Here is a 17,794-nt window from a genome sequence, read left to right as displayed (position 1 = left end):
TCTAGATCTGCCACACACAAGTCATGAAAGTGCATTGTACTTGGATACAAAATTGATATACAGCACCGTTCTCTTGCTGCATTCATTCACTAGCTAGATCAAGAACAAAATACGTAGTCTACAAGAGAATGGGCAGTCTAAAAGCATGTACATATGTGTCTATGCAAACTGCTGAGCTGCTGGCAGCCCGATTAGACTCTCTGGGTGTTCCTTTCTCTCACAGCATCCAAACAATTTACACAGCAATTCTTCTCTAGTAACTCCTTTACTGGATGTGTGAGCTTTTTAGTCAATCATCCCAATTGGGGTCTGCAAATCACAGACAATGTCTTTCAGGAAGCAAACCCCTAGAGCCTCAATGAGTGGTTTAGAGTAATGTGGGGAACTTCCTTCATCATTGTTACTTAGCAATGCTCCTGAAGATACGTACACTTGTTTGAGTATGGTGGCTCAAGTCTGGAATCCTCACTTAAATTTATTTCTGGTTGTTCCCATGAAAGAGGAATATGGAGACGATGGAAGTCCTTCTTCATTTTCTCTGATCTAGTCAGTTTGCACAACTTTGGAGCACAATTCTGAATCATGGATTTCATGCCAGTCAAGAAGAAATTCTAAGTTTGTAGCCTTCTATGTGATATGACCTTAAATGTCTCCCAAGAACTACAGAAAGGAAGCTAGGTCACTGGTGGCATGCCCTTTGGGGGAGTATAGGCACTCAAAGCCACAAGAAGCTTTTTTTCCAACAATTTACTCAGGCATGTTGTCACAGCCATAGAAAGTTGACTAACATACTGTATAAAACTCACTATTTCAAGATATCAATAGATTTGATTACAAAAAGTATCAAATGATATATTGTCTTACTTTTAGTTCTTAGGCTCACAAGACTCTAACATGGGGAGATTACCAGCTGTTGCCCAACTGAGCATTGAACACCAAAGCTTAATTTGTGGCCCCAGACAATCATGATGTATACAGGGATAAATTAACAACAGTGGCCATTTTAGGCCTGAGCTCCCCAAGTTACCATGTAATACATTGTATAAGATGGATACATTTCAAGAGAGTTTATCCTCACTGGCTTTTCTTTAATGAGAGAGAGAGAGACAGAGAGAGACAGAGAGACAGAGAGACAGAGACAGAGAGATAGAGAGAGAGAGGCAGAGAGAGAGAGACAGAGGAAGGAAAGAAGGAAGGAAGGAAGGAAGGAAGAAAGGAAGGAAGGAAGGAAGGAAGAAAGAAAGAAAGAAAGAAAGAAAGAAAGAAAGAAAGAAAGAAAGAAAGAAAGAAAATTAGAAGCTTTGGATTGTTTTCTTTCACAATATAAAAAATAAGAAAGCAAATATTTGAAAATATTCTTAAATTTAAAAAATTTTTAGCTTGGAAAATCACCTACTGGGGACAAAGTACTCAAAATTATGTGAAAGAAAATAACTGTTCTTTGTGACAAAAAGATCTAGGAAAAACTTCCAACAAGTAAGAGCATTAGTTACTTTTAAAATTCTGTCTTGCCTTTTACTCATCAACTATCAGGAGACTACAGCACATCACAAAGCCATGCTGTGGAAACCTGCTGTCCATCTCTATGAAGGATGGAAACTTACTTTTGAAGTGGTAACCTTGTTAGGAAAAGGTGTGACAGGAGACGTTGGAGAGTGATGTGTAGCTGGAGACCTTCTCTCCAGCCCCCGCCGAGCCCTGTTAATCCAACAACCCACTTATAAAATAAACACACAGACACTTATATTATTTAAACTGCTTGGCCATTAGCTCAGGCCTACCATTGTCTAGCTCTTACTCTTATATTTAGCCCATTTCTATTAATATATATTTTGCCACGTGGCTTGTGGCTTACCAGTACCTTACATCTTCCTTGCCATGGCGGCGGCTGGCAGTGATGCATGCATGGTTCTTTTGGTTCTTGAAGGAAATACAGTTTCATTGTGGGATTCTGGAAGAAATCATCTAGAAACCAGGGCCAATGAGAGTTCAGGTTGTCACCTGGACTCCTATGCACCAATTTCCAAGTCTTATTTACTCCCACCATCCCAGGGTACTCCCATAGTCTCTGGGTTCTTTCTCCTGGCTCTTCCTAAAGACAGACCCATCCCAAAACCAAAATAACTCACCCAAGTTGTCCAAGTGGTCCAATGTTAGTAAGCCCCAGACTCCAGGCCCAGAAGGCTTGATGCTGAATTCCTGTTCTCTTTCCAAACTTAATATATACTCTCAGAGGAAGAAACTCTCCCCTTGCTTTGACAATTTTTCTTGTCCTTCAAAAAATTATTCAGGAATAGATTCACTAGAAGTAGTATCTTTAGAGCTAGGAACAAATATTCTATTTATTCTGCCACATCTTTTTTATAGTTACATGGCTAAATGGTTGATCTTACTCAATGTAGCTGCTTACTATAGCATGCCTACTTACATGTACATATTAGTCTATACTCAGTTGAGCATTTAATGCAGAAGAACCTGTGGCTACCTGACCTGCTTTACAGCTATATAAAATTGGATGCTTTCTCTGAGGAATAACTAACCTATGGAGAAAAGACAGAAAGGACTGGCATGATGGTTTACGAGGTAAAGGCACTGACCACTAAACCTAAGGACCCGTGTTCAATTCCTAAGACCCAGACAGTATAAAGAGAGAACCAACTCCAGCAAGCTGTCCTCTGACCTCTACAAGTGTGCCATGGCACATGTGCACACACACACATACACACACACACACACAATCGAGTAACTAATGTAAAACAAGAGAAAAGAGAAGAACATGGTGAAAGGAGTAGTGTCTGCAGACAAGTGAATCAAAAGTCTTTAGAGGGACTGTCCAAAGCACAATGCTCCACAGTTAAATATGGAGCTTGAAATTCATATATACTCGTCAAAATGAGATAGCTGGTCCAAACCTTCACATGTCCGTTTTGTGGTCTTTATGTTTGTGAATAGTCTATCACTAATACAGTGTTTTTCTTTAAAGCAACTCAATTTTCAATACAAATAAAATTTGAAGGTAATTCTATATAACCATTGTAAATATCCAGTATCAAATACGTGTGTGTACATAGTCCACATATAGTATATAGCTTACATCATTTACCATTAATAGAAAGAAACTGAAAGATTCTAATGTGACTAGCCAAAAGCATGTTCTCATTTCATGTATTACTATACTATACTAATTCACATGAATTACTATAAAGAACCATTGATTTGAGTGCATACTAGAGAATACATGAATTTGCATCCATATATTATCACATCACACATAAACATATACAATTACTATGTGCCAACTAACTACACATACATAAGAAATTCCCAAAACCCCACCACATATCTTGTCCCTTCAACAAAAATAAAGAGTGAGGGTTCTCCAAAAAGGTACATGGGACACAGAGGAATGTCACTGTTTGGTACCAGAGGCAAATTAGAGTGCGATAAATTGGATGTCACAAACTTAGAAGCAAGGGTGTGAAAGAGCAGGCTGTGGGCCACTTCACTGTTATGTATTCCCAGAGCTGAACTGTCTCCTAAGTACGTGTCACAGAGAAGGTCCTTCTTTCTGTTTGGTTTGAACGTCCTTCCTCTCCTCTGCACCATCTCTTTCAGACATACACATCTGACTTCACAAATTATCCATCACAAAGAAATGGCATGCTGCTAATAGGTCTCTTCATTGTGGCTGACAGTGCAGAACAAATGCCAGTCCCTGAGCTGAGACCAAATTTCTGGAATACTAACATAGGTTCCCAACGGGAAATGGCGCATTACCTAAAGGTCACCCCAAGAACTCTGGAACAAGCTCCTGCATTCTGCTGCCTCTCCCCGCACTCACTACAATGTGCCATATGCTACAACTCTCTCAGGGCACCCCTCTCTCCAGATTTTCAATTCTCTAGCTCACTACTTCTCTAAACACCTAGCTTTCAACAAACAAGTACCTATTTCACAGGGGGTCAGAGCTGAGTGATGGGTTGGCAAGGCAGTTTAGTAAGCAAAGGCATTTGCTGCCCAGCCTAACAACCTGAGTTCAGGCCTGGCTACCCATAATGTAGAAAAAAGAACCAACACTTGCAAGTTGTTCTTTGACTTCCACATGCACACTGTGACATTAGAGTGTCCCCTGCTACCCTCCATATGAAAATAAATAAATAAATGTAATATTTTTAAAAAATGAGTCAGTAAATCAGAAAAATATAAAGCAAGGAAATGGATGAAGGAATGAAGAGCAGATCTTCAGAAAGGAGTCCCTGCCCATCTAAGCCTGTCCTCCCTGGCTGCCACAACCAGATCCTGTTTTGTTGGAAAGGTGCACTATGTGAATCCATCCATACCCGTCCTATAACACAGCAGTGGCAGGCTCTCCATTTGTCCTGCCTGGACACAAATTCATGGCACTGCCTGTCAAAGCGTCTTCTCCAAGCTGTGCCATCGTGGTCAGTATACCTGAGTTTTCAGAACTTCCTTTACCTGCTAAGTAAGCATACCCCACAAGTTGGGGGAGGATTAAATGATGAATGTTTTTAAAACAACCCATTGCCTGATTGGCCTGAGTTATCAAAAGCCTGAGATTCTGGCTACAGTTTAGGAGCAGATCATAGTATCTCTATAAATATCCATGGAGCTAGCATGATGGCACAGAGCTGTAACCCTAAAGGCTGAGGTAGAAGGAGCTCAAACTCCAGACCAGCCTGAGCTACATATCTAGACCCTGTTTCAGGAATTGACAAGATGAAACCAAGCCAATGGCCTCATGGTCTGGGTGGTAGTGATAAGACACCTTCTTGTTTTCAAGTTGTCATCCTCCCCTGTTTCCAGGATACAATTTTCATTGTTTACCGAGAAGGGGTGATCAGCAGGTCCTCCTGGCATCAGCATACAGAGCATCATGTACCAATGTCTATAAATGCACCTTACTTACATCCCAAACTGTTGCTATCCTAGAAGTTCCTTGACTTTTTCATTTCTCACTCTCAACTTCCTACATCTGTGACACCAGTAGAGCGTCTCTCAGCTCTCAACCCGAGGGATGAGCACCCGAAGCCATGAGAAGGGAAACACGTGTGGACCTGATGCCTGCAATAATTTCTAGAGCAAAAAACACTCCCAGAATACCTCTACCCAGGAGATGGTAAACTACTTCGACATCTTAGCTGTTTCCCCTCCAAGCAGATGCACACAGTTCTTAGCTAACGCCCCCTCTGGCAGGCATCTCCTGTGTTTACAGTTATTCATCCTGACTGGTGCTACTAACATAGAGCCTGTGGAGTTAACCAAATGGCCCCAGAGACCTCTAGTCCAAGACAGCTGGAGGACACAGACACGCATAAACAAGACATGGGCAGACCAACTCTGGTGCCTTCCTCGAGATGGAGAAACTGAAACAGACCTGCTAGAGAGTTCTCCCAAGCTTCATCGCAGGAGGCTGTAGGTCAAAAAGTTTTCCAAATCATCTGTGAGTGCCTGCAAACCAAGATGCCAGCAAGGAATAACATCACTGCAGCAAGTTCCCAACTCTGAGCTCATGGCAATTCGGTTTCCAAAAACACACAGTGGAGGAACGAATCTCCTACATTAACTATCTGTGTTGAAACAAGGGATGCAGTTTCCCTCAAAAGACAGTCGTCACAGTCACCAACAGGAAGTGAATCTGAGAACTCCAGAAAGCACAGCAGATTCCCACCAACCCAACTGTATTAAAGAGCAACCCTGGCTCCAAGAGAAAGAGAAAGCACAAATGGTGATTTCTAGCATGGCAGCCAACCTTCATTTTTGTGATGCTTCAATTCTAAGTTCAATTATAAACAGACTTTTCCCCCTGAAATGGGAAGAGGATTAAGTAGACAGGACATTTTCTGAGTTCTGTACAGCAAATGTTCCTGTGCTTTCCTTTTGTAGCATTTAAGGATTCACTCTGAAGAAGGGGGAAACCAAAGCAAAGCAATTCGGCATGCTCACATCCTGCTTTATCAGGACCAGCAAGCACAGACTGCAGGGCCGCCCCAAAGGGAACTGCAGAGACCCTGGGGGGTGGGAGGGCTGCTGCTGATTTTCCTTACAGGGATACTCAAGCTGAGCCGTCCTCCTTGCAAAACAGCAAATGAGCTCACTCAAATTATCCTCAGGAAAGTGGTAGCCAAGAGGACCTGCAAGATCATTATCACACAAACAATTTCTGACCAGCTTCTATAATCACCCTCTCCTCTAGAAGCCAGTCAGGCAGTATCTCGTCAGTCACACAGACCTTGGGTTGCATGCCGACATCCCAGCCTAAGGACCATTTTGGAAAGCAGATGAGTTTTTCTGATCTGTACCTCGATTTTTCTGCAGGCAAGATCCACCTGCAGGAACACAGTGCAGACTTAGATGATGGTTTAGGGGAGCTTTTGATATTCACAATATAATGTTTAGCTGAAAAAGTAGTATGTACCACTTTATCCAAAAAGTATATCAACATAGAGAACTAACTGGAAAAAGCATCCAAAAATAACAGTCATCCTTGCAGAGTAGGATTAAAAACAGTTTTTATTTTCTCCTCTTTTACTGATGTGCCTTCCAAATATTATAAAATGCAAATGCATTCATTACAGAATAAAAATAAAATAATTATAAGAGACTTAAAGATACAGAATATAATTTACAAAAAGGTTTTCCATTTACAAAGCAAAGAAGAATTTCCACTAAAATAAAACAACTGGCTGATGCCATTGGGGATGAACTCATCATCTCTCAGGCAGCTTTATCACCACCACCACCACTGCTCCTTAAGTACATGCTATATGAGGATCCCGGTAGTTAGAATCAGTAATCACGTAAATCACGGGCCCTCTACCATGTTATCAAAGATAGAGAACTTAAGAAGCAATGTTTAACAGAGGTGCTGATCCATCTGCCTGCCCTGTATTCCACCTTCCTTGGAAAGTCTCTTTCAAGCTTGCCAAGCAGACTAAGTACAATTAAGTAGCCAGCCAGCAGTCACATGCATTCTGAGGCCTGGGCCATAGCTGACTCCAACAAGGGGAAATGCCTACCTTAACCCAAGCCATTCAAGGAAGGAGATTAGGTACATGTGCAAAGAAAGGAACACCCACATAGGAGATACAGACAACCTATCTAACAGTAGCAACTTCCCCTCACTCTCCTTGTACATGGTGGGCAGAGTCCTTCCGTGATGGACTCCCTGTATCATCTTTAATGCACCAAGGCTGCCCTAACTAAACCCTATTTCTGGGTGTGTCATTGTTTCTGAATTAGTATTTCAGATGGTAGACTCAGGAAAGCAGGCTGGCCTCCCCAGTACAGTTGGGCACCACTCAAACCCTAAAATCTCCAAATAGACTAAAAGAGGGGGTAATTGCTTCTTCTTTCTTCTTCTTTCTTCCCCTTCTCCTCCTTCTCCTCTTTTTCTCCTCCTTCTCCTCCCTTCCTCCTCCTCCTCCTTTTTCTTCTTCTGCCCTGCTATCTGATCTGGGACACATCTTGATCCTCTTTGCTCTCAGGCTGGGATTTGTCCTCCAACTACCCTGCTTTCCAAGCTGTTGAGTGGGGATGGAATAGAGTCACTGGATTTCCTGGGTTTACAGCTTACAGATGACACAGCATGGAAGTTCTCAGCTTTCCTAATTATGTGAGCCACTTCTCATCATAAATAAGCAAACAGATAATTAACCTATTGGTTCTATTTCTCTGGATAATCCTGATGAACATAAGCCCTGGTTTTATTGAGTGTGCTCCCTCCTCAGAGCCATGTACCCAAGAAAGGATACATTTATCTCCCATAAGGAATAAACCATATTGCTTTAAAACAGAGAAAGGGTTATGGCTGCTCTAATATCCACCCTTCCAGTTCCTAGGACAGTTTGGCAAGGACTAGCTAGAGCAGGAGTCTCCTACTCATTCCAAAGCACACACACACTACCACCACCACTACCTCCACTTCCAGCTGTGGGTAGCCTTTTCTCTTTATGTAATATGCTGCTGACCAAACTTTATTTTCTACAGACCACAACAACATAAAGTTGGTAAGGTGCTTGGTAACCTTGGTCTATGTGCCAGGGTCTGATTTGGGAAAGAGTATGTGGTGCTACTGGTGATTATAGAAAAACCTCTTTGCTGTTAAACAGATACATATGAGAATAATCTCTTTGGTCAGTGGGTGCTGTCATATCTGCATGAGGCTCACCAAAAAAAACAAAACAAAACAAAAACCACACAACAGCCAGTCTAAGGAAGTCAACACAGCAGAGCTGGAGGAGGGGAAAGGGCAAGACATGAGAACTGTGATGACATCATTGAGCCAGTAAACTAATAGAACCTATAGTGACACCCTTCAGGAGTCCTTCTGTCTTGATAGGACTCATTTTTCCTAGTCCAACAGGTTTTGTTTTGGGAATTTCAAATGCAAGTTGGTAGAGCAATTTGGAAAATACTTGTCAATGCTTAGTAATCTGTCGCCAGATTAATGCTCAGAACCCTCTCCCTGAAGCACAGTGACAACCATCAAAGGCACCATGGTGGGTCCCCAGTTGCTCGACACCAATTAGATCCCAGACTTTGAGTCAGGGCTCTGGGGCATCCTCACAGCAATCCTGACATCCAAGAGGTGCAGCAGGTGGACATGGAGGGTGGGAGGCTTTTCCTTCTAATTCCCTTAGTTTTGTTAAAACCATTTCAAGCTGACTTTTTGATTATTTGCAGCCAAAACCATCTCTAGCGATAAATCTATCTGTACATAATTAGCAGAAAATTTATGTATCCTCCTTTGGGCAAAGACTCCAGAGAAAAGGTACAGAGATTCATAATTCTGCCAACATTCTCCCAAATCCTTAAATGATAGATCTTAAATGATTATTTTCCAAAAAAAGAAAGACAAGTGAGAAGCCAGAAAAAAAGATGAATTATGCAAGCACCTGATCCTCATCTGAGAGCCATCAAGCACCCACCTAGTGACATCTCACCTTCTCAGCATTCAATCGGGCAGCATCACTTAGAAGTACCAATCTTTACGGTAGGTCATCCTTCCTGGAGTAATCTCCCTTTCTCATTTCAAGAGCTTAAATAACTTGGCCTCAAGGGAATGTCTAAAGAGAAAGTTATCACAGGCAATCCCAACCTTCAAATCCTGGCACCAGTAAGGATTCTCCCCACCCCAGCCCAAGGCTTAAATACATTGAAAGGAATGTGCCAGACCCCACAAAGGACAACAGATAAAGGTAAGTAAAGGCTGTTGTTTTCCTTTGCTCAAAGCCACCCTGTTTCCTCTGATCTCGACTGGGTAGCCAACTGCAAGAGAGTGACGAATGGGTTTTCCTGATACTGGAGATAACCTGAAAATGTTCTTGTTCCTTAAGGTAGTGGAAACTGTCACCCAACACCTAGCAGGACTTTCAATTGGGTAGTGACAGGATGCTGAGAACATGGAGACTTTGGCCTTGAAGTCACAGTAAAGAACCCAACCTCTTTTGATTAGAAACAAAGCTATATTGCTCTGGCCTTGAAGGGTGGCTGCTGAAGATGGAAGGGCCTTTTCCTCGATGTTCTGGGCTCCCCAGGCCTGCTGTGCTTTTGCACCAATGGCCACAAATAAATACAAAGCTCAAATAGCACTCCATCAGTTTTCCCCAATATTGAAAGGGAAAATATAATCAAGTATGCCCCAGAATGAAACATTCGGGGGGGGGGGGGGGGGTGTCACATGACTAACATAGCTCAGTGATCTTTAAGACTCACAAAGCACCTTCCCTAGGTTATATAAGCACTAAACAATTGCTTGCAGAGAGGAGCTATGGAACATAGTGAGGAGTCATCCACAGTGGGGCTGAAGGCTTCTCAGGGGTACAGCTGCTGCATCACCATGCTTCCTTCAGTCCTCCCACCACGCCCACTGCCTCACCAAGGCGGTGTGACTGGACTGCGTTCTTGGCGCTCTGATGGGAAGAATCGGCTGTTGTTAACGTGTCCCCAGAAAAAGTTACACCACAAAAGCCACACGTGTAAGATTTAAAACAGTTTTTCAAAATGACATTTTTAAGTCAGCATGCAAAGTCAATTTGTATTTTTGGTTGGTTTGACATGTCCTGAGCTTCTAAAGGACTCTATACTCCCAGGACAAGTTCCCCTTAGCCATTCCTTATATTCACTGCCATACATTCTGCTACTTTATAAAAGGCAAGCTAGCTGTGAAGCAGGAGGCTCCATGGATGATGAACAATATTCAACATTTTTAAGCAGTTACACATAAAGCAACAACAAACTCCTTTTCTCTTAATTCTCTTACAAAATGTCACACTCACTTATGAGAAAGGATTTGATTTGCCTCGATGTAGTGGGCATTAATGCAGACTGACTAAAGGAGGAAGTGCCCTACATATACGGCACTTCAAATTGCTGAGACTCCCAAACAATACAAAAGCATTTCAAGTCACACATGGGATGTGAAGTGCAAACGTTTTTAGAGGGAATATTCTCTAATAATGCATACCTACTTCAGAGAGTGTGGGAGCTCTATTAACACCAGCCGAACACTTTCAGATCTTCAAATAAAATCACGGTAGAAATGCAAACTACTATTACCATAGCTCTGAAATAATTTCACACCTAGGGATGAGAAAACCCCAGGCCAAATTTTACCACTTCTCTTCTGCCTGAAAACAAACAGTGCCAATATGGAGGTGGTGACAGGCAGAACAAAGACAGGTTTCCTGTCACTGAAGTTGTGCATTCTCCTCCCTGTCACTTTAGGGGAACTTTCAGAGGAAAGTAAGCCTCTTAAATGGAAGAGTTAAAATGGGGATAGATTTGTCATTGTTTTTGTGCCAGAGCAAATGACAAAACTAACTGAACTAAAATCATCTGACCCATTTCTCTGTGGCATGTTCCCTCCAAGCACCTCCCAACTTAAAAATGATGGGATATATCCTTACAGGGGTCACCACCAGTGTGATGATACTTACTAGGTCAAAGAGCAGATGCTTTAGCAGATATCAGGACTGCTACTCGGCAACCGAGGGGCAACACAGCCGTGTATCACTGATGATGGTAGTAGTGGTGACTGAGAATGAGTACCATCGACAGAGCTACGAGAGAGGACCAACAGGACTCAGCAGAACTGCCTGTGGTGCACGCACACTACCCATGCTCTGCCAGGGATTAGGACCATGAGCATGCTGCACAAGCCTGCTCTTGCTTTCCACCTCAGGCCTCCCAGTTAGCACAGCACCTGAAGTGACAGTATTTATCACAGCTGTCTTCATTAGGCTATTAACAGAGATCTGATACTAGTTGTGCTCTGCACAAACTCCTTGGTTTAAGCCTGATTTTCCATATCAGTAAAGTGGAAACATCCATCTGACCTATCTGCTACCATCTTCTTCACATGGTATTAGTTAATACTTAGGAAAGTAATTTTTGAAACCATGTATTAATATAAAGTACATTAAAATTTACATATTAAAAGAAATCATCAACTAGACTATACCTCCTGGCTTAATGTGGAAAAAATTATATCATTACAATAATGTAATAATTACCTACAGATTTAAGCAAAAATTGTGACATGACTGTCGAAGGCTATGGGAAACAGAAGTGGTAAGAATAGAAAATGTCAGAGCTATTGTTAGAATTCCCATGTTAGGAAAAAGTAACAGAGGTGTTTTATTTAGAAACAGAAGAGGGAATAGCAGGAGTATCAGAACAGAAAGTGGCTAATTTAGGGAGATCTGAGGAGAGGGGGTGGGTGCAGTTTTCCTTGTTTGCTTCTTGATGCTATCCTAATTAAATAATGCAGGAATATTGTTCTCATTAAATGCCAAAGGACAATTCATAATGTAAGATGGTATACTTCTTTATATACTCGGATTAATGCAGATGTTTTCTACTTGCTAAAACTTACACTTTTAAACCTTACTAGGGCTAATTCTACACGGTTCTTAGGCAGTTCTTAGGAGTGTACAGTAAACAGTTACTGCTAGCTCTGGTACACCATATTCCTAAAAATACATATGTTGAACTGAGTTGAGAAGTTTACAGAAAGTAATAAACTTTACAATTTGCAAAACATCTTTATGTACATGATCAGTGTGTGATCCTCAAACACACCTATGCACTCTACAGGTTAAGTTACTCTGATTCTGCAAATGAGAAACATGAACTTTAGGGAAATCAGGACTATTGCCCAGATCTCAAAGCTAGCAGGTTGCAGAACCAAACTAGAAGGCATTCTTCCCAGCACTTTAGCTAAGGCTCTTCCCAGCATGCAGTGCGACCATGCTACTCAGTCCCAACAGGGGAGCAAGGGTGCAGACATCCCTGGAACAGTCATTAAGCACCTTTGTTCCAGGACCTGCACAGAACAGAGAAGCAGGCAACAAAGAAGACATAAGGGGAAACTTACCCATTCCATCCTCAGGAAACCATAAGAATGTCAGGGACCCAAACAATGGAGTTTACAACCACATTTTACACATCAACAAAAAGGAGTTCAATGGAACAACAACAACAAAAAAGTATTGAAAAGAGAAATTAAAATTCAGAGAAAAGTAAAAAAAAAAAAAAATACTGTTTTGTTCTGAAATGTTGAGGTAAATGAGAGAGAACTGCAGCCCCTCACAAGCCTAGGCCACAAGGGGTGCAAGACCCTAGGCATTAGACGGCTGCCTCTCCCGTCTCTTTGTGTATGCCAGCATTCCTACACTCTCAGAGAAGCCATCCAAGGGGGATTTCTCTGTGTCAACCATGGGGTCTTGGGGAGTACACCACAACAGTGCATTTTTGAGATCCATTTTGGTAGTCTACTATACAACAGTCAGCTCCTACACAGAGTGGAGAAGGTAATGAATGTTGTCTTCACTGTGAATCTCCAAACATAGCCATTTACTTGAAATCTTGCTCACTAATGTAAAAGCAGGTTCTCAAATTTTAAGCAAGATAAACAAACTGGCTAAATCTGGATGACTTAAGGACAACTGGAAGCGGCTAAGAAAAGGCGTGGAGACCACCAAGAGCCAAGCCAGACATGGAGGCTAACTGCCCGGATTTGCTAGCTGTGCCCTTGTGGGTATGGTCAGACCACAAGGTCTACCTGGGACAAAGGAGAATGTTCTAGAAAAGGATATGAATTCCAAAGAACAAGCATGTACTTCAACATGCTTGCAGATGCCCTAAGTGTGGGACTGCAAGAGTCCTCCACAGCATCACCCAAGAGGAAATAAAAGCCCTTGAGGAGAAAAGGCACAGAGGGTAGCAAAAATGGGGGTGGGGTATCCATCTATACTTACCAAGGCTTTCTTCAAAAATTCCTTAACAATCTTCCTAGCAGTGGATCACTAATTACTAAGAATATAATTTTAGTAACTAGCCATACACAGCCAAAAGGTCCATCTCCCTGATGCCCACAAAACTTAAACATGACCATCTTTTGCCTCTGAAAGTTTCTCATATTTCCTTTTTTATTACATTTACTGATTCTCTCTCTCTCTCTCTCTCTCTCTCTCTCTCTCTCTCTCTCTCTCTCTCTCGTGTGTGTGTGTGTGTGTGTGTGTGTGTGTGTGTGTGTGTGTGTGTATACATGACACAGGATGCAGATAGAGATCAGGGAGAAACTAATGGTAGTTAGTTCTCTCCATGTACCATGTGAAGCCTGGTACACCCATCATCTGGATTGGCAGCAAGTACCTCTATCTGCTGAGCTATCTTACCATTCCTAATTATCTATTAAAATAACTTTTTCATTTGATTGCTGAGGATAAAGCAAGACTTTCTCTCTTTTTTGTTGGTAATTACATGTTCATTTTGAAAATATCACAAAATATCTTTTAAAAAATGGTATCCCAGTGTAGTGGTGCACACCTTTAATCTCAGCATTCAGGAGGCAGAGGCAGGTAGATCTCTGAGTGTGAGTCCAGCCTGATCTACAAAGCAAGTTCCAGGACAGCCAGGGCTACACAGGGAAACCCTGTCTCAAACAACAATAACAAAGAAGTAGGAAGCAGAGAGACCTGGCTCAGTGCTTAGCTAGCAGTACTTGCTGCTCTTAAGGAAGGTCCAGAAGTTTCCACTACCCAGGTCAGGTCAGGCAGCCTAAGAACTACCTGTAACTCCAGTTCCAGGAGTGTCTGACACTTCTGTCTTCTATACTCAAGTACACACACACACACACACACACACACACACACACACACACAGAGAGAGAGAGAGAGAGAGAGAGAGAGAGAGAGAGAGAGAGAGAGAGAGGCACACCATGTGCATATAAATACACAAATGAATGAAAAGAATATATTTTTCAAAATGTCTAATAAATTTTTAAGGCTGTTATTGCTCATGATGATGAGGAGGAGGAGAAAGAGGAGGAAGAGACAGTAACAACAACAGTAGCAGCAGGTAACATCTGTTTATCGTGGACCAGAACATGCTCTTGCACAACAACCATATGAGGCACAATATATCTTATCATCTCATTTCACAGACAGGGAAGAGAACGAATACACAAAGAGAATGAATACTTTGTTCACAGTCCAGTAACCAGTGTAGGACCAAACCCATGTCTGACTCCAGAGTACTACCTGGACCAAGAACACAATACAAAACATTCCCTCCCCCCAGAGAATGCCAGCATCACAGCTACACCATCTGACTGCAAAGTCCTTGAAGTGGCCTTATCATCTATAACTCCAATGCTATTGCACCATGCTATGTTCCAGGAAATGGCTCAAGGTGAAAATGAGGATCATCTGCATCTTCATATGGTATTTTCTTCACTATAGCCATCCACTATATCAAAATTCCAAGACAGCCAGGTTTCATGCACCAGGTTTCATGACCAGAACTTGATCACCCCAAAGCAAATCCTCCAAACAGTTTTTATAGATAATGTTTTAACTTTCCAAAGAGATCTTCCTTCAATTTCTTTGTACAACTATACTCTCAAAATGAACATTTAAAAACTCACTTGTTATAAAGTTAGAAATAACTTAAAATAGAAAGTAAATCAAAACCACTTTTCAACTTTAATCAAAGTGGTCACAGTCATAATTACTATAATAAAAATGACAGAAAAAACCCTAAATTTGTCAAAAACATAATCGATGATGAAAACAAACGTAAAATTATGGCATATTTCACCCTGCCACCAAAGCCTCCTGATGAAAGCACAGCCCTATAATTCCTCAGAGTGAATTCTCTAAATTAAAATACTTCATGCAGAACAGAAATTAAACAATGAACCAAAGAACACTGCTGTACAGAGTGTGCTTATAAATATACCTACAAAGAGGAAACAATTACATTTTCCCATGTAAAAACCAGCTCAACCGTATGTTTCACAGGAGGCCCAACTGGTAATTTTTTTTTTTTTTTTTTTTGTATTGCTTTGAACTTGGAAGTTCACTTCTGTCACTCGCTTAGGATCCAGTATGACTGGGTGAAATGTAATTAGCCCCACCAAACTGGTACAAAACCAGCTCTTCCATTCAACCACATGACTGTCTTCCATGATAAATTTGATCCAACCCAACTGAAATGCTACTCTGCATTTTATTTTAAATGCTTTATTTGACCAGCTGATTTTATTTCAATATTGACCAGAAGTGGTACAAGTGCATTCTTTTTCCATCTAGCATTAATCTTAATAAACTTAGCTCTATTGGAATGTCTTAACTGCCGAAAAGAAAGTAAAAGTCAGCAAACACACAATTGCATTTGGCTACCCTCAGCACATCATTTTATTTCCTCCTGCTCACTGCTAACTATTCCTCAGCACTTTTGCCTAGAAAGGAGCATGAGCAGGTGGGCAAGGAAGTTGTCCCGTCAGCTGTATCTTTAATCCAAGTCTTTAAATCTCTGAATAAAAGAAAAATCAATGTGGTAAAGGCAATGTTTGTCAAGGCCATGTAATAAATACACTTACCTTTTCAGACTGTTCTCGGTGGATTTCCCTTCTGTACTGGGTTTCAAAGCTACAAAGAGATAAAAACGAAAGACTTAGATGTTTGAGAGTAAAACGCCAAATGTTTCCTTTCTGTGTTTCTCAACAGAATTTCCATATGCTGTGGTATGTGGTGCTAGTTAAACACACCATTGATGAGACTTGTACCTCACACCTGCCCAAAAGGCCAACCAGAAGCACAGTCAGCTATGGTTTTAATGTCTTCCAGTGCTTCATGTGTCAAAATTTAATTTCTACCATAGGCATGAAGAAAATAAAAACTTAATCTGAATCTGGTTAGAGTGAGGGACATTAAGAAATCATTAGGTGCAAATTCAGTTATTAGTAAAGGTTTCAAAATTGAATTCTGGAATCCTTATGGCTTTGCAGAGAGAAGGAAAGAAATCAGACAGTCATGACAAGAGATGTGTGTGTGTGTGTGTGTGTGTGTGTGTGTGTGTGTGTGTGTGACTAAAGGAGTATGATCTGTGAAAATGCACACATCCATGTATACGTACACACACAACTACACTCTGTCTCTTGCTATGTGATGATTTGCCAGCCTTGGTGCTGTGCCATGAAAACACTATCGCCAGACATAGTCCTTCGACCTTCCACCTTTGGAACCACTATCCAAATAAACGTCTTAGACTTTTACAGCTGCCCCATATGCTGCAGTGTGTTATTAGCTAAGGGAAAACAGGCTGACATTGTTACAAATGGAAAACAGCAAACAGTTACTCAGATCTGCATCATACAAACTTCACCACATCTGTAGCCAAACCATTTGGTCTGTGAACACCTCAGCAGTGAATGGCGTATGGACTGTGGGTTGCAAGGCGTATTAAACATCAGGATGGCACACGCAATCTGACTAAGTCCTTATGTTCTCAGTATTTTTCCACCACCCACAAGACCTTTTAGTTCTGGAAGACTGTTCCAGTCATATAGGGCGCATGCGCCAGGAGCTCAGCTGAGTGCTGTTGTCCCTAAAAGAGAGGGTGGCAGATGCCTATACATGCACAATCACCTTTCTGCAGAAAGAATGCAACCTTCTTTTAGGAGAAACTTGCAAGAGAGCAAAAGCTACAACAGCATATTTCAAATCAAATCTTTACTTGTTCCCTTCCCTACTTACCAAAATATACTCTACGTTTGCCACATACTAGTCAACGAGATCTGTGAAAACACCTGGAAAATGACAACTGTTAAGAAGTAACAACAACTTACAGTTTGGGGAGGCTGATTCCATAGTATCCAACATTACTCACATAGTCTAGGAATTTACTGTGATTTGCCTCTTCTCATATTCTTGACTAGGTTCTCTTTTATCATAAAGTTGCAATAGTTGAGAAATACAGTTATTTTTTTCTTTTCAATATTCTAAGTGATAACTTTAAGTTTTACAGAACTATTTCCCTCCATGTTCCTTAACTCCACCAAAGAATAGGCATATTCATAGGCAATGCTATGAATCTGAGAATACTAATGCAGGCCCCTCCATGGAAAAGCATCAATATTTCCTCATGCCTCTCCCAGTACCACGGAACACAGCAGGGGGAGGGGGGAAGCATAATTCGGGAAAGAATAAATGAAATTGTACAACATTTCCTTTTTTGAAATGTGAGAGATTTATGGTCTGAAACCCTTTCCATTTCAAATACACAGAAATGCTAAGCAAAGGAAAGAATTGTAAGTGGCAAAGTGAAAGAGAAACATGAAAAACAACGCATATAAATTTTCTAGAATCAAAGTTAAGAGTCCTCATAAGAAGCACATCAAAATCTTACAATAAATACAAGAAAATCCAAACTTAGATGCATCCAAATGAAACTCCAGGACATCTGAGACAGAATGGCAGTCCTAAAT

The 17,794-nt window shown here is 41.3% G+C and overlaps 1 protein-coding gene across 1 annotated transcript in view; it reads right to left on the bottom strand.

The window, feature by feature from the left end:
- Fhit (fragile histidine triad diadenosine triphosphatase) overlaps window positions 1–17,794 on the bottom strand; it is a 1,532,194-nt gene that overhangs the window by 1,479,971 nt on the left and 34,429 nt on the right. The window contains exon 3 of the mRNA XM_036199337.1: window positions 15,908–15,956. The gene's annotated coding sequence lies outside the window, so the exon portion shown is untranslated. The remainder of the gene's footprint in view (window positions 1–15,907; window positions 15,957–17,794) is intronic.

This window comes from Onychomys torridus, chromosome 9, assembly GCF_903995425.1.
Source record: "Onychomys torridus chromosome 9, mOncTor1.1, whole genome shotgun sequence".
NCBI classification, from domain to species: Eukaryota; Metazoa; Chordata; class Mammalia; order Rodentia; family Cricetidae; genus Onychomys; species Onychomys torridus.
Note: the sequence above shows the minus strand (reverse complement) of the source record. Positions and strands in the feature narration are given on the sequence as shown.